Below are 24,064 nucleotides of genomic sequence, written 5' to 3'. Positions count from 1 at the left end.
GTATGTGTAGTTTAAAGTTTGTTAACTTACATGATTTCCTCTCAGCAAACAGACAGGGTGTGTCTGTTTGTGCAAACAGAGCCAGTGATGGGTGTTTTCTTTTAAAGAGAAGCTGGGTGTGTCACCTGTCCATCAAGCTAAGGCTGGGGGAGGAGCATCATGTATAAAAGCTTGATTGTGTTATTTGTTCAGTGAGACCAACGCTGGGCTAGCTGGCTGGTCTTGAGAGAGAGCTGGTCTATGTATAGCAAGCGTTTAAGGTCTCCATAATTGCTGTGAAAGTTTACGGTGTCAAAACTTTTATCATCCTGACAATAAAGCTACATAAAAAGGAAGAAGTTGTTCGCGTGTGCTTCTGCAGTAGCGGGCTCCTGCCACAATATATATTCGTTAATTTGTGCTTTACAGATCTGTGTTGGAATACATACTTTCATAGGGAAGCTTTTCTTTTTAAGATATGCTAATGTTAACATGAGCGGACAAAGCCAAACATAATGTTCCGCTTTTAGTTCGTAGCTCTAAAATTGTATGGTATATTTTCCTTAACTACTTAGTGATTTGCTTAAAACACTGACTCTGATGAATGCTGTTGCTAGGTCAGGCCAAATTAAAACGGTTACTAATGTTCTCCTGACTTGCTACCACATGTGTAAACATCCGAGAGTGGACCGCATGTTTTTCTTTAGATGTTGGAAATTTGCTCCTGGTCAGAATGTATCATATTTTCAAAGTACATCCTGCACTCATTGATTCATACATCAATGTGAATTTAACTGGCAAGCATATGGCATTAGTAATGCTGTAAGAAAAAGGAAAAAAGTATTTCATTCTCTCCCCAGTAGATGATGGCTCAGTTCTTGCTGTACAACTGCAGTAATTAAAATGAAACTTGGGACATGAGAATTTCTGTGTTTTGAAAGAATGTCTATAAAGCTTAAAATCTTTTCCCACATTTTAAGTTGTCTGTTTGGATAATTTCTTGTAAAAAATGATCATATGCACACATATCCATGGAGAAAGAGTTTGGGAGGAGACACAACTGCATTCTAGATGGACAAAGATGTGTCTGTATTTTAGAGTGATGACTTTTGCTTGCTTGCTTTCCAATTACAGTATATACAGTCTGTTGCCTTAGGACATGTCACAAATTTGTTCTTGAGATACAGAAGTATGCAATGCAGAGAGCACAGAAGAGTGGTGTGTTACAGGGGCAAACGCAGGATTTTTAAGGGGGGGTTTCCAAATGGTTGAATTCGGAACAAACCAAAATAAAACATAAAAAATCATTCCTACCACACACTAAAATACTGTACATTAAAACAATCTAAACCCTTCATTAAAATAAGTATTGACACTCCATATTAAAACTAGCAATGATACCGGACATCAAAATAGCATTGATAACACACATTAAAACTAATATTGCTAACGCACATTATAAAAATGAACAACCACAAAAATAAACAAAAAACATTGATACCATGACACAAGTTTGGACTATATTACATACATATATGCAAAATATAATGTTAAGGCAGCACGGTGGCTTAGTGGTTAGCACTTCTGCCTTACAGCACTGGTGTCATGAGTTCAATTCCCAACCATGGCCTTATCTGTGTGCAGTTTGTATGTTCTCCATGTCTTTGCATGTGATTCCTCCCACACTACAAAAATATAGTGGTAGGTTAATTGGCTGCTATTGTGTGTGTATTTTAGAGAATTTAGACTGTAAGCTCCAATGGGGCAGGGACTGATGTGAGTGAGTTCTCTGTACAGCGCTACGGAATTGATGACGCTATATAAATAGCTGATGATAACCAATATGTTATATGATCCACTATTTTTAGCCTGCAACGTATATTAAAGCTTGGAAAAAAAATATATCATACAGTCACAGTAAGCCAAGTCAGTCTAGTTACTTGTGATTGGCTGAGATTTTCCCATTCATATCTATGGGCAATGCATATTAATGAGCCAGCAACGAGCAGAGGCTTCTTTGACAGCGCCACGGCTGCTGTCAAAGAAGCGTCCTCAGCGGTGCTGTTGGGGCATTGTTTAGCATGTTAATACATGCTGTTTTGTTGAAGTTTGTTCATGGAGGGGAGGTGGTTCTGGAGAACCAGAAACCCCCCCTGCGTGCGCCCCTGTGTTATCCCAGTGTAGCAACAATAAACATTTCTGACTATATAAATACCTGCATACAAAGCACAGATGAAAGCGAAAAAAACAGAAAGCAATATATATTTTGTTGAAGTCGCAGCCGGGGTGTTCAAGACAATAAATGAAAGCACATTCAAACACTTTAGCAGACTCATTACACATAAAACGCTGCTTACTATATAAACTCATATACATCACAAGTGGTGAAAATGTTACTATAACACTTACAGTGGATGTTGAATTTCAAACACAGGCAATGAAAGAGATCATAAGATATATTGCTGGGAGATATGCTACTGCTTTGTGCTTTCTGTTCCAAGTTCCGAGTGTGAACTCTATGGGCCTCATTTAGAGACGGACGCAAAGTCTGTCTAAGATTTGTAGGAGTGGGAGTGTGCCGCAGCTTGGTAGGGTCGCAAGTGTAAACTGCGTCCAAGATGCAGGCGAATATGGTGCTTGCTGCACATGCGTGATAGTGGTTTTTTGGACGATGCGCCTATAATGGTCTTTGCGTCTGACTCTAAATGAGGCCCTATGTGTGCTGAAATGTTAGTGGAACTTCCTCCGGGAGGCAACGGTGGTAACAACTAAACAGATACAAATATGTTCGAAATACATGTATTAGGGCTTATGCAAAGTACTTCCCAAAATGGCCATAATTTACTCTTTAAAAAAGCATACTTATAAATGATATATTTCCACCCATATGCAGAGTTGTACACCTCATGAGATGCATCTGGCTATGCATCAACAGCATATTCGCCGGGTTGCGCCAAGTCATCATCATCAGTGGAAAGTATTCTGGAGCTATATAAATGTTAGTAATAATAATAATAATGTGACATTTGTATGCCCAGTATTATTCTCGTGCTCAAGAGCCATCTTTCTTTTGATGAGATGATATGTATTGTGTCTTGTTTTTCTTTATAAGATGAATTAGTGCAGGGGCTTTGCAAGACGCAAAGATATGAACGTTTATTTGTGTTTGACTTCATTCAGTCAAAAAACAAGTTGGCAATGTTGACTTGCTTTGCTTGGCTATGCATATGCCTAGTCTGTTCTAGGAAAATATGAAGAAATGGAGCAAATAGGAAGGGGCTATAGATCTGGGACATTATTAACTTAATAAACCCATCAAGACTGAACTGACAAATGCTTTGTAGAGGCAGGTTAAGCTTAAATGTTCCTAGGCGAAATTTTGCTATAGTTGTATTGTTTTGTGTTGTTTTGTTACTTGATATGTAGATTCACATTTTGATGTTCTTGTTCTTAAGCTTCGGATTATTTATGAAAGTTACGTTCATTTTTGTTTTTCGAAAGCAGATGGTGTGAGCATGTGCATTAAGCCAAAATTCATTTTTGACATATATCTTTATCTTTAAGCCTAATTATTAAGTTAATTGTTTTAACTAATCTTACAGTCATTAATTTAAACTAAGGGGGGATTCAGTTACCAGCGGCGTGCCTCTGGAATGATGGTGAAGGCACTCCACGGCGATGTAACATCGCAGATATGTTGTGCAAGAAGTCCTCGATTTTGGGGTACCATAGCACCTGGAAATGTGCACAGTCGCAATGTTCGGCAGCACATCGCACACAATTGAATATGCACCTAAAGGGCATATGCAGTTAAGCCAGCACATCGCTGCTGCGCATATAAAGTCTCAATACGGTACCGTAACATTGCAGATATTCCTTTGCAACCCTATGGGGGGGATTGGGGAAATGAAATCCATGATGTTGCAGTAACGCAAAGTGCCTTCGGGTCCATTGCGCTTAATTGAATATGCCTCTAAGGGGCATATTCAATTAGCTTTCCGGTTCGCGGGATCGCGCCGGAACGGGCCGCGATGTCAATCCGTGGTACCGCAATAACGTGGATTTTCGTTCGAGCCCATAGGGTTGCGTACGAAAATCTGCGTTATTGCGGTACCGTATTACCAGCAATACTGCGCAGGTAACGCACGTTACCGCGAACCGGAAAGCTAATTGAATATGCCCCCTAGAGTCTATGTAGGTGTTAAAAGCATGTGGAAAAATGTGTTTATTTATTAACTGTCCAGTGCACCCATATAGTAAACATTTCTAATGTAAAACGCATTACTTTTTGCCTGCAAGACCTTGCAAGAATTGATTGAGAGCTAGACAAAAGGAGCAACTGCCTTTGGCCAACAGTGATACTGGTATAGTTCCAGCTTCAGAGTTATTGCAGGGAAATTACATAATCCCCTGTATTGTACAGGATTGCCATAGTCTGGGCGGAGGAGTGCACCCACTGTCCACTGTCCATCAGGCCAGGCTACCCTATAGTGTCTCAGGCCACACCTATCTGTTGTTCTATTTCACAGTTTCTGTTGCTGTAGTTATCCACATTGAAAATCAGAGGTTTTATACTGTAAATCAGGCCTGACCAATCTGTGGCTCTTCAGATGTTGTGAAAATACAAGTCCCAGCATACATTGCCAGCTATCGTCTGGCTATCTACTGACAAAGCATACTGGGGCTTGTAGTTTTAAAACACCTGGAGAGCCACAGGTTGGCCAGGCCTGCTGTAAATAAACTAGTCTACAAATAAATTAGTTTGCATAGCTTCAACCTTCATTTCTTAAGATAAAGTGGATGTGCATGAAATTTCCATTCCGTGAGCCTCCAGGGGACAGGAAATACTGCTATAACATCATTGAGTTTATAACTTACTCTTGCAAGGATAGGTTATACACATTCCCTAAGAAATGCATGAGGGGGTCACTTGCACAGTTACACTTTCTACAATTTTTATAAATGTCCACTGATATGTCCACGAGTCTGGATTTGATCTGAGCAAATTGGTGATCAGTGATGCTAGCTATCTGTGAATAATTTCACTGCAACAGAAAGAGCCTGGGTGACTTGATTGCTAAAACCTATAAAATGTAATTAAATGAAGTTCAGTCCCAGTATTTGGGAATATAAAATTGGTGGCAAATGAGCCACTAGATAATATAATCCAATACTTTTATTATAGTCACAGCTTGCCTATGAGCCTCCAGAATCTACTATGTTAGACCTGGTATTTAGTCTATTTCTTCATAAATTTTGATATTCTAATACATTGTCTTCTAAAGTTTATTGAGTACATGATATAATTTTAACATGTTTATGTCAATCCTTTCTTTAATTTTAACAACACACAATGTGCAAGTGAACCAGGAATTATTATCTGAAATGATAATTTGTGTAACAAACTCTTGGAATTTGACCATCAGTGCAATGTACTTTTCTATCTTACTATGTGCAATAACCCAAGCGTCCTGCCTTTCTGGAGGGTGTATTCCGACCTCCCTTGTCTGATTTCCTCTGCTTACAGACCACTTCAGCATTAAGGTGTTGGCAGCTATCATCTATTCAAATTCTTGGTTTATTCAAGCTTTTAAAATGTTGAAAAATCTTGCCCCTTCATCATCATATGTGCCCCTTCACAATATCACTGTGCCTCTGCATAATATCACAATGTGGCCTTTCATCATGACATGTGCCCTTTATACTTTCACCATGTGCCCCTTCATCATAACATATCCCCCTTTATAGTTTCACCATGTGCCGGTTCATCATCACATGTGCCCCTTTGCCCCTTTATACTTTCACCATGTGCCCCTTAATTATCACATGTGCCACTTTGCCCCTTTTTACTTTCACAATGTGCCCCTTTGCCCCTTTATATTTTTACCTTGTGCCCCCTTGTCCCTTTATACTTTCACCATTTTCCCCTTTGCCCCTTTATACTTTCACCATGTGCCCCTACAAAAAAAGTATAGTTTTTCCTTGTTTTGCACTGCCCCTTTTATCCTCCATTCATTTTCTTACTTTTTACTTGTCCGTCTTCTACTGTTCTGTTTTCTTATGTCTTCTACTGTTCTGTGTTCTTCTGTTCTGTGTTCTTGCTCCTCGCTGCATCGCTCTTCACTTAAAATGTCAGGCGTGATGACGTCACTCCCAACATGCAGTGCAACGGAGCAGGGAGGAGTTTGACAAGCGGGGGGTGGCAGGCAGAGGGGAGCGCTTGCCCCCCCCCCCCACCTTGCCTACCCCGCTCACATACAGTTTGGGAACCGCTGTCCAAACTATTTAAGGCTTTACCTTGCATAACCAATAGATATATACCTATTTTGAATTAAATAAATTTGTTAACACGACCACTGTCTTTTGTGTTTAGTTATGTATTGTCACAAAATCATATTGGGGATGCCATACTCTGTGGTGGACGGTTACTCTTCAGCCAGAAAATCACACAAATCCAGTGTTTCCAGTTTAATAGCTTCAACTAGTTTTATTCAATAGCTTTCAAACAGAACAAAAACATAAACAAAATCCTAGCCTTCTGTCTACTAACTAATACGGTGGAATACCCTCTCTAGAGTGAGGGGCCTAGTGTCCCTCACTTAAACCAAACTAATGGAACTCACAGCACAATTTGCAGTTTATCTCAGGAGGCAATGAGAGACTGATCAGGGCTGCAACCATTTACAGGAACCATACAGGTGTAACTCCTAATTACCCTGCTGAGATGCATACTCTGGGAAGCTTTTCCCACACACCTAAACAATCTCCCTGGGCTAATGCACATAAGGCAGAAGTCCTGGGACAAGTATCTCCAATATTTAGCTCCAATTCAGTGACTTTGTCCTTTGTCACTATAAATAAATATATGGGTTGGGTACACTTTAACGGTGCAGAAAATTCAGACACGAGGTGTCCTCAACTTAAAATCTGAATCTGTGGAAAAAACGATGTAAATATAAGCAGTCTTACGTCCATACCGTCGCTGTAGATCTCCGATTGCAGCAGGATGCTGACCGCTAGTGATTCCGCCTAGTCAGGTGTCCGTCACTAGACTTTGAAGTCATTGCGAACACTTTTAATTGGAATCACTTGCGGTCAGCATCTTGCTGCGACCGGAGATCTACAGCGTCGGTATGAAGGTAAGTCTGTTTATATTTACATCGTTTTTTCACAGATTCGGATTTTAAGTGGAGGACTCCTCAGTGTCGAAATGGTGGTAATCGTGAAAATGATTATCATTGAAATATATACATATAAATATATATATATATATATATATATATATATATATATATATATATATATACACATATATTTAGCTGCCAATATGCAGAGAAAACAGGGAAGTAGAGTAAAATATTGGCATAGTTATGTACCTAGGTGGAGATTAAACCAGGTAAAAAAATATGTGTAGTTTAAAATTGGTTTACTTACATGATTTAAAAGCTGCTTCCTCTCAGCAAACAGACAGGATGGGTCTGATAGTCTAAACAGAGCCAGGGATGGGCGTTTCCTTTTAAAGAGAAGGTGGGTGTGTCACCTGTCCATCAAGCTAGGCCTGTGGGAGGAGTGTCAGGTATAAAACCCTGCTTGTTTTATTGTTCAGGAAGATCAACGCTGGGCTAGCTGGCTGATCTGGACAGAGAGCTGAACTATGTATAGTAAGCGTTGAGGGTCTCCATAATTGCTGTGCAAGTATACAGTGTCAAAACATTATTACCATCCTGACAATAAAGAACCATAAAAAGGAAGAAGTTGTACGCGTGTGCTTCTGCAGTAGCGGGCTCTTGCCACAAGTGGTGTCAGAAGTGGGATGCTCCGGGAAGCAAGTTTCCGCTACCCAACCCGTGCAGACGTCAACATGGAGGAAGTACTGAGAACCCTCGTGAATGTGGCCACTGCGCAGTAACGGCAGCAAGCTCAGATGCTACAAGTCGCCGAGGCACAGGTGGAAAACACAAGGCTCTTAAGAGAAGAGTTAAGCCAGGTGAGGCATGACAGAAATGAACCACCTGGTCCTGTTCTCCAGAAAATGTCACCAGCTGATGACGTAGAAGCATATCTGGTGCCTTTCAAGAGACTTGCAAAAAGGGCAAAATGGCCTCCTAAAGATTGGGCTGAGAGACTGGCGCCATATCTGACTGGTGAAGCTCAGCGAGTGTCACGGTTCTCAAACAGAAGTACAGCTAGGAGTCATGAATTCGGTGAAAAACACTCTGTGTTTATTTGCAGAGAGGTGATAACAGGTAATAAGGAGCAGTGATAAATACCAGGTTCCAGCTGATGCAGCAAGTAGCATGAAATGTCCAGAAACAATCAGGTAAGGACAACAGGTAAGGACATCAGGATTAGGACAACAGGAAAGGACATCACAGGATGGGACAACAATAACCAGCCATGACTGCTGGGAGGAACAGGTATATATATGGGGAATGAGACACACCCAGGTGCATGAGATAATTAGTGAACATACAGGTTAACTCCTTAAGCACAAGAATAATGCACGATAGCAGCACCTCTGGTAAAAAGAGGTACTGCTGGAACACAAAATAGAAATACAAATAATAGAATGACAAAAAGGCAGGAGCTGCCATGCAAGGCAGCATGTAATGCATACGCTGTAGGCAGATCATGACAGTACCCCCTCCCTTAAGGGCGGATTCCAGACGCCCAATTACCAAAAATGTCTGAAATCATCGGAATCATAGTCCAGAATTGGGGGTCCAGCAGAAAAGTCCTCGTCCATGGGTGGATGAGCAAAGGAGACTATGCCAGCTGCCAGTTCAAGCTCTGTAGACCTTGCTCTCTTCTTTCGCTTTTTCTTTTTGCGAGAATTCCCTGGAACAGCAGTTTGAACCAATTGGGTGGAGCACAAAGAAATCTCTAGGCCAGGTGAGACGGGTGGACCTGCTGACAATACAGAGGCCCCGTAACAAGGCATAGCGGGAGGTGTTGGTGAAAACTTGTTGATCACTGCCTTGACAAATAGTGGTAAGTCAGATAGGGTGGGGTGATTAGTCTCAATCAAAGGGTTCGCCCATTCCATAGCCTCTCCTCTAAAATTTGTTAATAAAAACAAAACTTGCCTCTTTGGGTCACTGACAAGGCTAGGTACTGAGGGGAAATAAGAAGCACAAAACCTCAGTAGAGCACTAAATTGAGAAAGGTGCCCCTCAAAGGTAGGTGGCAGCTCAGACTTGGAACCCTTGGCAACGGATGGTTCGGACCTGGCAGCAGGCTTGACAGGAGACCCGGACTGGGCGGCAGGCTTGGCAGCAGGCTTGACAGCGGGCCCGGACTGGGCGGCTGGCTTGGCAGCGGGCCCGGACTGGGCGGAAGGCTTGGCAGCGGGCCCGGACTGGGCGGAAGGCTTGGCAGCGGGCCCGGACTGGGCGGAAGGCTTGGCAGCGGGCCCGGACTGGGCGGCAGGCTTGGGAGCAGGCCCGGACTGGGCGGCAGGCTTGGGAGCTGGCCCGGACTGGGCGGCAGGCTTGGGAGCTGGCCCGGACTGGGCGGCAGGCTTGGGAGCAGGCCCGGACTGGGCGGCAGGCTTGGGAGCAGGCCCGGACTGGGCGGCAGGCTTGGGAGCTGGCCCGGACTGGGCGGCAGGCTTGGGAGCTGGCCCGGACTGGGCGGCAGGCTTGCCAGCACTTTGAGAAGCCTGAGGGCAGACAGCACTTTGAGAAGCCTGAGGGCAGACAGCACTTTGAGAAGCCTGAGGGCAGACAGCACTTTGAGAAGCCTGAGGGCAGACAGCACTTTGAGAAGCCTGAGGGCAGACAGCACTTTGAGAAGCCTGAGGGCAGACAGCACTTTGAGAAGCCTGAGGGCAGACAGCACTTTGAGAAGCCTGAGGGCAGATAGCACCAAGTGGTAACTCGGGCTGGACCGCATGGACTGGCAACTCGGGCTGGACCGCATGGACTGGCAACTCGGGCTGGACCGCATGGACTGGCAACTCGGGCTGGACCGCATGGACTGGCAACTCGGGCTGGACCGCATGGACTGGCAACTCGGGCTGGACCGCATGGACTGGCAACTCGGGCTGGACCGCATGGACTGGCAACTCTTCTGGAGCAGACTGGAGGGACAGGACCCCCTCTGGAGCAGACGGTAAGGGCAGCGCCCCCTCTGGAGCAGACGGTAAGGGCAGCGCCCCCTCTGGAGCAGACGGTAAGGGCAGCGCCCCCTCTGGAGCAGACTGGAAGGGCAGCGCCCCCTCTGGAGCAGACTGGAAGGGCAGCGCCCCCTCTGGAGCAGACGGTAAGGGCAGCGCCCCCTCTGGAGCAGACGGTAAGGGCAGCGCCCCCTCTGGAGCAGACGGTAAGGGCAGCGCCCCCTCTGGAGCAGACTGGAAGGGCAGCGCCCCCTCTGGAGCAGACTGGAAGGGCAGCGCCCCCTCTGGAGCAGACTGGAAGGGCAGCGCCCCCTCTGGAGCAGACTGGAAGGGCAGCGCCCCCTCTGGAGCAGACGGTAAGGGCAGCGCCCCCTCTGGAGCAGACTGGAAGGGCAGCGCCCCCTCTGGAGCAGACAGGAAGGGCAGCGCCCCCTCTGGAGCAGACAGGAAGGGCAGCGCCCCCTCTGGAGCAGACAGGAAGGGCAGCGCCCCCTCTGGAGCAGACAGGAAGGGCAGCGCCCCCTCTGGAGCAGAGTGGAAGGGCAGCGCCCCCTCTGGAGCAGACTGGAAGGGCAGCGCCCCCTCTGGAGCAGACTGGAAGGGCAGCGCCCCCTCTGGAGCAGACTGGAAGGGCAGCGCCCCCTCTGGAGAAGACTGGAAGGTCAGCGCCCCCTCTGGAGAAGACTGGAAGGGCAGCGCCCCCTCTGGAGAAGACTGGAAGGGCAGCGCCCCCTCTGGAGCAGACTGGAGATCAGGAACAGAGAAAGCGGCTGAAAACTCTGAACCGGACACAGTGGCAGCAGGCTCGGGACCGGACACAGTGGCAGCAGGCTCGGGACCGGACACAGTGGCAGCAGGCTCGGGACCGGACACAGTGGCAGCAGGCTCGGGACCGGACACAGTGGCAGCAGGCTCGGGACCGGACACAGTGGCAGCAGTCTCGGGACCGGACACAGTGGCAGCAGGCTCGGGACCGGACACAGTGGCAGCAGGCTCGGGACCGGACACAGTGGCAGCAGGCTCGGGACCGGACACAGTGGCAGCAGGCTCAAAGCTGGAGGCAGATGATGTGACCTCAGAGCTGGAGGCAGATGATGTGACCTCAGAGCTGGAGGCAGATGATGTGACCTCAGAGCTGGAGGCAGATGATGTGACCTCAGAGCTGGAGGCAGATGATGTGACCTCAGAGCTGGAGGCAGATGATGTGACCTCAGAGCTGGAGGCTGGCACCTCGGCACAGGAGACAGAGGCTGGCACCTCGGCATAGGAGACAGAGGCTGGCACCTCGGCACAGGAGACAGAGGCTGGCACCTCGGCACAGGAGACAGAGGCTGGCACCTCGGCACAGGAGACAGAGGCTGGCACCTCGGCACAGGAGACAGAGGCTGGCACCTCGGCACAGGAGACAGAGGCTGGCACCTCGGCACAGGAGACAGAGGCTGGCACCTCGGCACAGGAGACAGGGGGAGTGGGTGCCTCAGGACAGGCGGCTGGAGCTGGCAGATTGGGTCTCTTTGCAGAGAAAAGAAATGCTGGAGCATAAACAGATTTGGAGTGCCGAGAGGAAACAACAGGAGATGGTTCAGTAAGCTGACGTGGTCTACGGACAGGACAGTCCTGCAAGAAATGTGCATTGCTGGCACAGTAGAGACACAGTTTGTTGGTTACTCTGCGCTGTCGCTCCACTTCGGTCAGATGGGGGCGTGGCCCACTTGTGAACCGGGCATTAGTTAAACTGCAGTTGTTAGTTAAATGCAAATTTGACATGGTATTATTGCAAGGTGTTGGCGGCACAGATTCAGCAGCAGACAGAGTTGGCTGGGTCAAATCAACAGCATTAGATTTCAGTGAAACCGTCTCTGATAGTCTCCTGAGTGGGTCCAAAAGCAAAGCGGAAAATCCGGCCAGCTGGGAGCGCAACAATATAATGTCCATTTGTAAGGTTTGTAGCAGGGGTGATTCCATGATAGGTAAAACAGACATGTTGCAAAAGACAAATGAAAAACTTGATTGCAGCAAAAAGGTCCCAGAATAAAACAAAACTTTCACCTGACTCCAAAGCTGTTTTTTGGGCTGGTTATACTGTCACGGTTCTCAAACAGAAGTACAGCTAGGAGTCATGAATTCGGTGAAAAACACTCTGTGTTTATTTGCAGAGAGGTGATAACAGGTAATAAGGAGCAGTGATAAATACCAGGTTCCAGCTGATGCAGCAAGTAGCATGAAATGTCCAGAAACAATCAGGTAAGGACAACAGGTAAGGACATCAGGATTAGGACAACAGGAAAGGACATCACAGGATGGGACAACAATAACCAGCCATGACTGCTGGGAGGAACAGGTATATATATGGGGAATGAGACACACCCAGGTGCATGAGATAATTAGTGAACATACAGGTTAACTCCTTAAGCACAAGAATAATGCACGATAGCAGCACCTCTGGTAAAAAGAGGTACTGCTGGAACACAAAATAGAAATACAAATAATAGAATGACAAAAAGGCAGGAGCTGCCATGCAAGGCAGCATGTAATGCATACGCTGTAGGCAGATCATGACAGCGAGCTTATATGGATCTAGATGAGGAACGGGCCTCTGATTATCTGTGTCTAAAGTCTGAGATATAGGCTCGCATTGGAGTTTCGGGCCAGGCAGAGCCCAGCGCTATCACCATTGGCGCTATGATAAAGAAAAAACGGTCAGAGCGTAAGTGGCTGAGCTTTCTAAAATTTTAAAGAAGTGGCTACAGCCTGAGGAGAATTTGCCTTCTCGGATTATTTAAGTTCTGGCAATAGATCACTGCATCCGGGGGCTGAACCGCGATTTGCAAAGGTGGGTTCTGCAATCAGACCCACAAACTTATGAAGAGCTTACCACCGTGGTAGAAAGGTTTTGTGCGCTACAGCAAATGACTAAAGAACCTGCGTTTGTGCCAAAGCTGCTGCCATGCCAAAAGCCAGGTTTGACAATCCTTGCCACAGGGCCCAATGGCAAAACTGCTATGGGCAGAGGGCCAGGTGCAAAGCTGTCTAATCTGAAGTGTTTTGAATGTGGTGAGCCAGGCCACTTTAAGGCAGAGTGTCCTAAACTACAGGAACCCATGGACTGTTCTGTAGCACATATTGGACCTGCATTTCCAAGCTGTTTTACCATGAGTCCCACATCAGGAAGTCCTTGTTTGTTCCGGGTGACTGTGCTAATCAACCAAAACCTTGTTCTGGCCTTGGTTGACTCGGGGATTGAACTCTCATTGGTTTCCAGCTCTGCTTTACCCGAAACCATAACTTCTCGGTTACCCAAAGTGAAAGTTCTTTGCGTACATGGCACATCAGAGGAGTATGAGAGAACAATACTACCAGTCACACTCAAAGACAAAACTGTTATGGTGGTAGCTGCCATAGCACCTAAACTCCCATATCCACTCATTTTGGGGCGAGACTTCCCACTGTTTAATGATGTCCTTGGTGAGCAGATCCCGCCGGACATGCCGGCAACTGATTCAACGGTCGGAAGCCCGGTCTTAAAGGAACCGCCTAAGAATCCACAACATCTGGACATCGATCTTAGGGAACCGCCAAACCGGAATGCCATCCTGGGAGTCACAGCAGGAGTTCCACAAAAGCATTCAACTGTGGGGAAACATGGACAGTCCAAACTAGCATTGGTCGGTGATGTCGCAGATGAGCCCACCCCGCCTGTCAGTGAGGATACGGACTGTCCTGCAATACCACTTTTGTTTCCTTTGCAGGACTTTGCTCGAGACCAACTGAATGATGCCACTTTGGAACATGCCTTTAAAAGTGTGACTGAGGTAAATGGGGTAGCGAAAGCCGCCCAGCCTGCAGAAGATATACCATATTTTATTGTTAAAAATAATTTCCTGTATAGATTTGCTAATGTACAGGGGGAAAAAGTAGAACAATTAATGGTTCCTCAGGTCCATGTAACCCTAGTGTTAAAAGCAGCACATACACATGTCTGTGGGGGACACCTAGGGGAGGATAAAACACGGGAACGAGTTCTGCTTAGGTTTTACTGGCCCGGTGTACACATGGCAGTGAAAAAGTATTGCCAGTCCTGTCCCATTTGTCAGAGAACCTGTCCCAAACCCATGTACAGGGCACCTCTCATTCCAATACTAATAGTACAAGTTCCCTTTGAACGGATAGCTATGGACCTTGTGGGGCCCCTGGAAAAATCTGCATGTGGGCACCAATATATACTAGTGGTGCTTGACTATGCAACCAGGTATCCAGAGGCAATTCCCCTACGAAACATAAAGTCCAGCACCATAGCTAAAGAACTTGTATTGATGTTTACACGCTTGGGAATAGCCAAAGAAATTCTCACAGATCAGGGTACTACATTCATGTCTAAACTGATGAAGGACATGTGCCAGTTGCTTGGGGTTTCGGCGCTTCACACCTCTGTATACCATCCACAAACAGATGGCTTGGTGGAACGCTTTAACCGCACATTAAAGCACATGCTCAGGAAAGCAGTGGCTCAAGAGAAAAAAGATTGGGACACTCTTATTCCCTATTTGATGTTTGCCATCCGTGAGGTTCCTCAAGCTTCAACAGGGTTTAGTCCCTTTGAGTTATTGTTTGGGAGACAGCCCAGGGGTATCTTGGATATGTTAAAAGAAGGGTGGGAGCAACAAGGTACCAGGGAGCCAAATCTGGTACAATTTGTGTCCCAAATATATGAGAGGCTAGGAAAGATAGGGCCCATTGTGCAGCAACATGTAAAAGAGGCTCAGGAACGACAGAAGAAAAGTTATGACAAAAGTGCTGTTGTTCGATCTTTCAAGCCTGGGGACAAGGTCCTAGTCCTGGTTCCTACCCAGGAAAGCAAACTTTTCGCCCATTGGCAGGGTCCATATGAAGTTCTAGAGGCTGTCGGTCCTGTCAATTACAGAGTCCACCAGTTAGGTAGGAGAAGGGAGGAGCACATATATCATGTGAACCTCCTTAAACCCTGGCATGATGAGGAAACCTCTCCTCAGGTAGTGAGTACTGCCATTGAAAAGTCTGAAGTGCCCATAGAGCCAGCCTTGTCCATTCAGCAGAGACAACAGACAGAAGAAATGATTTGCGGGAACAGGGATGTCTTCTCTTCCATTCCTGGGCGCACTACTTTAATCGAACACGACATTGTCACTGCGCCAGGAGTCATTGTCAAGCAGAAGCCATATCGTATTCCAGAAGCCAGACGGGTGGACGTGAGAAAGGAGGTTGAGAAGATGCTCCAGTTAGATGTAATTGAATAGTCCACTAGTGAATGGAATAGTCCCATTGTGCTTGTCCCAAAACCCAATGGGACAATTAGTTTCTGCAATGACTTTAGGCGCCTAAACAGTATGTCGCAGTTTGATGCCTATCCGATGCCACGTGTGGATGAACTAGTGGAAAATCTTGCTGCTAGCAATTATTTAACAACCCTTGATCTAACAAAGGGTTATTGGCAAGTTCCCCTGATTTCCACGGCCAAGCCAAAGACTGCATTTTCCACCCCTGATGGTCTCTATCAATATAAAGTCCTACCCTTTGGGTTGCATGGGGCACCTGCCACCTTCCAAAGGGCTATGAATAAATTGCTACGACCTCACACAGCTTATGCAGCTGCTTACTTGGACGATATAGTGATTTATACCCCAGACTGGGGATCACATTTAGCCAAAGTTGAGGCGGTCTTAGCTTCATTACGGTCCGCAGGGTTAACAGCTAACCCAGAGAAATGTGCCATAGCAATGAGAGAAGCCAAATATTTGGGGTACATTGTTGGTCGAGGGCATATAAAACCCCAGCTAGACAAAGTGGAGGCAGTCAAAAATTGGACAAGACTAGAGAAAAAGTCACAGTTAAGAACCTTTTTAGGCTTAGTAGGTTACTACAGGCGGTTTGTAAGCCACTTCGCCACTAGAGCTGCTCCACTTACGGACATGTTAAAAAAAAGTTGTCCAGATAGATTAACCTGGTTTGACTCTGCAGAAACCGCCTGGTCTGATCTTCGGTTAGCTCTTTGTTCCTCTCCAGTTCTACAAGCACCAGATTTTTCCCGGAGGTTCTTCCTCCAAACTGATGCTTCTGGTGTTGGCTTAGGTGCAGTCTTGTCACAGGAGAAGAATGGAGTAGAAAATCCTGTCCTGTACCTAAGTTGTAAGTTGCTTCCAAGGGAACAAAAATATGCCACTGTGGAAAAAGAATGTTTTGCCATAAAATGGGCTACAGAAGCTCTGCGCTATTATCTCCTAGGCAGAGAGTTCACCCTAATAACAGACCATGCACCATTAAGATGGATGCAGAACAACCGGGAGGTAAATGCCAAGGTAACCCGCTGGTTCTTGGCACTACAACCTTTCAAGTTCTCAGTAGAACATAGGCCTGGTATTCTACACAATAATGCAGATGCGTTGTCACGAAAATATGCGCTCCTCGCGAAGTCCGCGTCCCCCTACTTGGAGATGCTAGGGGGAGGGATATGTAACCAGGCCTGGCGCTCCCATTAGGCAAGGTTAGTCACTTGCCTAGGGCGCCGGGCTCTGGAGGGCGCCCTGAGGGCGCCACAGAATAGTAAATAACTTTAAAACTGTGTGGCGACCGCTGACCATACCTGTCCCGGCCGCCGCACAGCATTGAGATGCACGGGGAGGGGGGAAAGAGGCTATTTTGTCACCACCGCCGCCTCTCTGCTCCGTCTCCTCCCCTCCGCTTACTAGTGTCAGTGAGTGGAGGGGAGGAGACGGAGCAGAGAGGCGGCGGTGGTGAGACAAGGTAAGGAGAGGAGGGAGGCGATTTTTGCGGGGGGCGGGGCGCCGTTTTTTTAAAAATGCCTAGGGCGCCGTGGACCCTAGCACCGGCCCTGTATGTAACAAAAGGAGGCATTTAGCTGGCAATATGCCGAGAAAGCAGGGAAGTAGAGTAAAACATTGGCACAGTTATGTACCTAGGTGGAGATTAAACCAGGTAAAAACATATGTGTAGTTTAAAATTGGTTTACTTACATGATTTAAAAGCTGCTTCCTCTCAGCAAACAGACAGGGTGGGTCTGATAGTCTAAACAGAGCCAGGGATGGGCGTTTCCTTTTAAAGAGAAGGTGGGTGTGTCACCTGTCCATCAAGCTAGGCCTGTGGGAGGAGTGTCAGGTATAAAACCCTGCTTGTTTCCTTGTTCAGGGAGATCAACGCTGGGCTAGCTGGCTGATCTGGACAGAAAGCTGGACTATGTATAGTAAGCGTTGAGGGTCTCCATAATTGCTGTGCAAGTATACGGTGTCAAAACATTATTATCATCCTGACAATAAAGAACCATAAAAAGGAAGAAGTTGTACGCGTGTGCTTCTGCAGTAGCGGGCTCTTGCCACAATATATATACATATATATATATATATATATATATATATATATATACATTTATATATATGTATATATATATATATATATATATATATATATATATATATATATATATATATAAAAAGTGAAAAGACAGAAAGGCGCTTAGTGAACAATCAGAGATATCACGTGACAGCGTGATTAATAATTAATATATCACATACAGTAGGCAGCTCCGCTATAACATCAGATTGCAGATGTAATACCTAAATAGAAACGACACAAAAAGAGAAGCGCCAAACATAGTGTGATAACATCAAAGAAATTAGTCACATCCAGACATTGCAAGGTTAGGAGAATACAATGATTCATATATCAGAGGTTCATTTCCTCAATGTGTCAACACCTAATTAATATAAGTTCCACCTCCTCAATAATAGGTGGCAAATTAGACTCCAATTAATAAATAAAATAAGTATAGTGCGTGCATAGTAGAAGCAACCAATTCAGAGGATAGTACAGTGATTAGCCTCTCAAGGGTATAATTCCCCAGGAAAAAATAGCTGCTTAATCGTAATTTATACAGCAAGACTCTATAAAAATAGAGTCAATAGTGAGCGCATACAAAACAGGCTTATTAAAGGAATTAATCCATTTTAATTACAGCCTAAATCCATAGAAGACAATAAAATGCCGTACATCGGGTACATTAAAACAAGCTTATCTGCATAGAACACGTTTGCAAGGGTCCTCTCAGAAAAACTCTCTGGGGCTGGCAACAGGAACTTCCTCGCCTCTGCTTCCACCAAAGTACAGGACCTCCTTTAAAACCTCCTTGACGCGTTTCGTCTCAAACGAGACTTTATCAAAAGGGTATATGTTCATAAGTGGACAGTCCATCCTTTTATAGTCCACATTAGCGCTCGTATGCAATCTATGTCCGTCTCACCGGAAGTCACATGACATCAGGTATGGGCAAGAGTTCCATAGTCGTACTTCCGCCTACAACGACTACCCGCATCACTTCCTGTTGACGGAAAACGACATCACCTCCGCTCCAAGCTCCGGGACAAATGTCAGATGACAAGCCCAGCAGTAATAAACTATAGTACATAATACTAATACATACACTATACTAACGATAAATCACTAGGATAAACAATCAACAATGAAATTGTATATCTCCGCCCAAAAAAGGAGTCAATTAGCTGGGCGGTAATATACCAATAATAGTAAATATATATAATTTATAAAAATCAAGGCCAATAAGCCACAGGCTACTAAATATGTAATAGAGCCCAATACAAACTAGGGACAATAGGCAGAGATACACAATATATCATACTACCCCAATGACGGACCCCCCAATAATCACCCAAGGTAAGTATCTTACCAGTACATACATATATCGAATGATACCATGATTAATAACAATAAGCAACCCAATCAGACAGATAGAATATAGGGTCTAGCAAAAAGACTAGACAATTAGGGTTCACATATTTACACCAAACATCCTAAGATGTATATACATAACCTCTCATGAGGTAGAGAATGCAGAGCATGTAAGAAAGGGAGACAAGAAAAGACAAAAAAGGTAAATTAGTACATTTATATAAAAGGGGCTATTTCAAAAGCCTCATTAAGACCCAAAGGTGCAAGTGTACCTAATTTAAAGATCCAGTACATTTCTCTACAAGCCAGTTTCCTGGCAAGATCTCCTCCCCTGGATCCTAACACCACGTGCTCTATAGCTTTAAATCTCATACAGCAGGGATCACCATTATGAAAAAGTGCAAAGTGCTTAGAAACTGCATGTGTATCCAGTTTGCTCTTAATTGCCCTCACATGCTCTTGTATGCAAATTTTTAGCATCCTCTTAGTTTTACCAATATATTTCAGCTTACATGGGCATTCAATCATATAAATCACCGAAGTGGTTAGACAATTAATTTTCCCTTTTATCTTATACTCCTTAATATTAGTGGAGTCAAAAAGGACTCTATTACAAGGGTCCACCCATTTACAAATATTACATCTTTTATATATATATATATATATATATATATATATATATATATATATATATATTAATATAAACAAGGAACATGCTCTGTGTTTCAAAAGGCACAACAGTAACTCTGCTACATACTATTAAACAGTGTGTGTGTGTGTGTGTATATATACATATACACTATTAAGCAGAGTTACTGTTGCACCTTTGAAACATAGAGCACAGAGCATGTTCCTTGTTTATCTGATTCTTATTTTCTGTATGAAAAAACTGCATACATATTATGTATATATATATTAGTGACAGAAGCACAGGGGAAATTGTTGAGGGAAAATATGTACGTGTTCCAGGTTTCTGTCTTATGTGTTTTAAAACCCCAGAGAGATTGTTTGTGTTAGGGTGTTTGGGAAAGAGCTTCCCAAAGATAGTTTTCGGCTGTAGGAAGAGCTAGTGTAGCCTGCTAGCTAGTTTCTAGATAATCAGGAATTGCACCTGTTAGGTGTAGTTAAAAGGATGTGAGGCTGTTCCTTCAGTTTCTCACTTCCTGGGGCACGGGTCAGAGACCTGCTGAGAAACAGGCTCAAATTTATGTTTATGTTTTGTTTATTTTTATGTTGCTAATAAAACGAACTATGGCTATCTATACCGAGGCACTGGACTGGTGTGCTATTACTTTGCTGATGCATGGGACGTGCAGCCGTTTACAGCGAGTGAACAGTAAGTTCCTGTACTATGGGAAGAAGGCAAGCCGGCTGAGACAGTGTGATGCTTTCGGCAATGTTCTATGTGGAAATCTTGGGTCCTGGCATTCATGTGGATGTTTCTTTTACTCATACACCACCTACCTAAACATTGTAGCAGACCAAGTATACCCCTTCATGGCAACAATATTCCTTGATGACAGTAGAATTATTTCATCAGAATAATGCGCCTTGTCACACTGCAAAAATTGTTCAGGAATGGTTTGAGGAACATGCCAAAGAATTCAAGGTGTTGACTTGGCCTCCAAAGTCTGCAGATATGAATCCGATTGAGCATCTTTGGGATGTACTGGAAAATAAGTCAGAGCCATGGAATCCCCACCTCACAACCTATAGGACTTAAAGGATCTGCTGCTAAAGTATTGGTGCCAGACATCACAGGACACCTTCAGAGGTCTTTTGTCGAATCCATGCCTCAACAAGTCAGAGCTGCTTGAATTGGAGTGGTTCCATCAGACCCGTTGCCAGAGGTGTATAAAATCAAGCACCTAACCATGCAGTCTCCATTTGCAAACATTTTTGATGGGTCATTCTGAGGAGCTCAGTGACTTCAAGCGTGGTAATGGGATAAGATACCACCTTTGCAATAAGACAGTTTGGGAAATTTCATCCCTGCTGGATATTCCACGGTCTGTAATGATATTATTAGAAAGTGGAAGTGTTTAGGAACAACAGCAACTCAGCCGCGAAGCGGAAGACCACACCAATACTCCTCTGATTCCATAGCTGAAGAGTTCTGAACTTCCACTGGTATTAATGTAAGCACAAAAACTGTGCAGTGGGAGCTTAATGGAATGGGTTTCCAATTCTGAGCAGCTGCATGCAAGCCTCACATCACCAAGACCAATGCCAAGCATCAGATGAAGTGGTGTAAAGCACACAGACACTGAACTGTGGAGCAGTGGAAATGTGTTCTGTGGAGTGAAGAATACCACTTCTCTGTTTGGCAGCCAGATAGGTGAGGCTGGGATTGGCGGATGTTGGGAGAGAGTTATCTGCCTGACTGCATTATGCCATCTGTGAAGTTTGGTGGAGGAGGGATAATGTTATGAGGCTGTTTTCCAGAGTTTGGGCTAGGACCTTTATCTCCAATGAAGGGCATGCTTAGTATGCTTCAGCATACTAAGTTATTTTGTACAATGCAATGCTTCCAACTTTGTGGCAACAGTTTGGGGAAGGTCTATTTCTATTCCAAAATGACTGTGCCCCAATGCACAAAGCAAGGACTACAAAGACATGGTTTGATGAGTTCAGTGTGAAAGAACTTGACTGGCCCACAAAGAGCCCTGGTCTCAATCCCATCGAACATATTTGTGATGAACTGGAATGGAGATTGCGAGTCAGGTCTTCTCTTCCAACAGCAGTGCCTGACCTCATAAATGCTCTACAGAATATATGGGTACAAATTTCCACAGAAATACTCCAACATATTGTGGAAAGCCCTCCAAGAAGAGTGGAAGCTGTTATTGCTGCAAAAGGGGGACCAACTCCATATGAAAGTATATGTATTTGAATACAACGTCATTACAGTCAGTGTTGGTGTAATGGTCAAACGTCCGAATAGTTTTGTCCATATGTATATATAGATATATTCAGTGTATCTATCTATCTATCTATCTATCTATCAATACCTACAAATGCATTTTCAGTACCATACTTACATGGTTGGGATCAGCATATACAGTATAGTATGTGCTGAGTTGGCATACCTGGCAGTGTATTAATTTTTTTGGTTTGACATGCATAGGAAGTTATTTTGTAAGTGCTTGAAAGTCACTGAAGCAAATTCAACACGGTCTAGCCACTTTGAGGAAAAATCCTTGAGGAAACTGTTAAAGATATTCAATTTTTATAGTAACAACTATATGGATATACAAATGTTATAATACAGTTTATGCAAATTTTGGGCAAATTGCATGTTTCACAGAATGCAATGTGAAGGGAAGTTAACTTAACCTATGTAGAGAATAGTCGAAAAAAATTAAATATTTCTGTACAGTCTCATACTCAATGAGAATATGATTTATAATGGTAATTTCTTTAAAACCTGCTTAAAGTTTATATAGTGGCTTTTAGCTAATCTTGCAATCACAGGACCTCTTAGGCCTAACACTCACTGGTGTTAATTACAAATGTTTTTAATGCTAGTAAAATACATTCAGAAGAGTATGGCTATTGTTTTTCTAGTGTCACTGTGGTACATCCTGGAAAAGGTTAACCTCCTAAAAATCAGGAGGAAGTCCCACAAATTTTTCATAGGTTTGGGGCTGCTTAAGGGTTCAAATTCAGTTTAGGCTTGGCTGGTGTCTGAGGAGGGTGGAAGTAGGGCCGTCTTTCCCATTGAGCACAATGGGCAGGTGCCCGGGGGCCCTGCAGCCCAGGGGGGCCCGTCAGAGGCAGCGCAAGAGAGAAAAAAAAACCTGAAAAAAAAAAAAGATGAACACGGCGCTCGCAGTGCATGTCGGGCGTGACGTCATCACGCCTGCCCGACATCCATTGCGGAGCGCGACAGAGGAGGAGACCAGGGAGGGAGCCGGATCGCCAGCTGACCGCAAGGTAAGTATTTTCATCTTCTTTTTTTTTCAGGTTTTTTTTTCTCTCTTGCGCTGCCTCTGACGGGCCCCCCGGGCTGCAGGGCCCATATATATAATAATTTTTTTTTTTTTTTAACATATATATAGGGGCCTCGGTGCATTGCTTTGCCCGGGGGCCCAAAATGTTGTTAAGAGGGCCCTGGGTGGAAGTCTCATACCTCACCACTGAAGGAGTCTGTAGGTCCTGAGATTTCACCATACTGACTACCACTGTCACTAGCATTTGCTAGCATAGCAATAGCACCCTTTTGTGTTTCGGTTTTTGGAGAGCATCTTGTTCTATCCATATGCACTTACCATGGGTGAATGCATTGTGGAGGCCCAGCAGGTGCTCCACATGAACTTCACACATTAGTAATATCACTAGCAAAAAAAATGCATGACAAATGCGTTTGTCATACTTTTTCACTAGCGTTAAAATCTATCTTATTCAATAGGCTGACAAGGCTGCAGCCTAGGACACAAGGCTTTTGTGTGTACAAAATTGTGACCGGAAAAGGTATTAACTTTAAAATATAAAAAGAATAGTTCTCCAAAGTAAAAAGAGAAAATAAAATAAAAATGTAAGATTGCAATCTTGACATATTCCCATGTTGAAGGCTGAAGACAGTGAGTCTTCCTTGGGTGGCACTTGGTGAGAAGCCATTAGGAAAGACAAGGATGGCGGCAGGTGCAGACATGACAGGCCCCTCCACTACATCTTCAACCTCCAAGTGGAGATGAGCTTCGAAAATGTAGGGAGATAAACATTGTGTGTGTGGGAGGGGGGGGGGGGGTAATGAAGGAAGCTGGATTTTGAATTAAGGACAAGTTCATCTTTACCTACCGCATATTAGCCTGTCATGAATGGGGGCTCTACAAGTGTACGTGTTAGCCTGTACCCTTAATCAGGTCTGCCTGTACCAGCTGGTATTCAGAGAATGAAAATAGTTTTTTTTTATCAAAACAAGCCTACATCTTTCTTTTAAACGTTAAAATAATAAGTACACTTATTAAGTACACAATATAATAAACACACTAATTTAGGTTCACTAAGATATGTGCAGTCTTCCATGATCATTTTAGCTATTTTTAACTTGTGCCAGCAGACCAGACATCTACAGGTCCGTCATGGATTTATGTTGAATGTTTTGAAGCCCTTTCAGAGTGTGTTCCAGAGACAGGAGGTGTCTAAGAGAGCAGCATACTTCTGCCAAGTATATGCTAGAGTTTTGTTTACTTGCCTATTACTTTTGCATTGATCCGTACCAACTTTCTGCCA

General features: G+C 44.6%; 1 protein-coding gene across 2 annotated transcripts in view; it reads left to right on the top strand.

The window, feature by feature from the left end:
- TIAM2 (TIAM Rac1 associated GEF 2) overlaps positions 1-24,064 on the top strand; it is a 324,497-nt gene that overhangs the window by 127,575 nt on the left and 172,858 nt on the right. The window lies entirely within an intron of this gene.

This window comes from Mixophyes fleayi, chromosome 3 (assembly GCF_038048845.1).
Source record: "Mixophyes fleayi isolate aMixFle1 chromosome 3, aMixFle1.hap1, whole genome shotgun sequence".
Taxonomy (NCBI): domain Eukaryota; kingdom Metazoa; phylum Chordata; class Amphibia; order Anura; family Limnodynastidae; genus Mixophyes; species Mixophyes fleayi.
The sequence above is the reverse complement of the archived record's forward strand: the minus strand, read 5'-3'. Positions and strand labels throughout refer to the sequence as shown.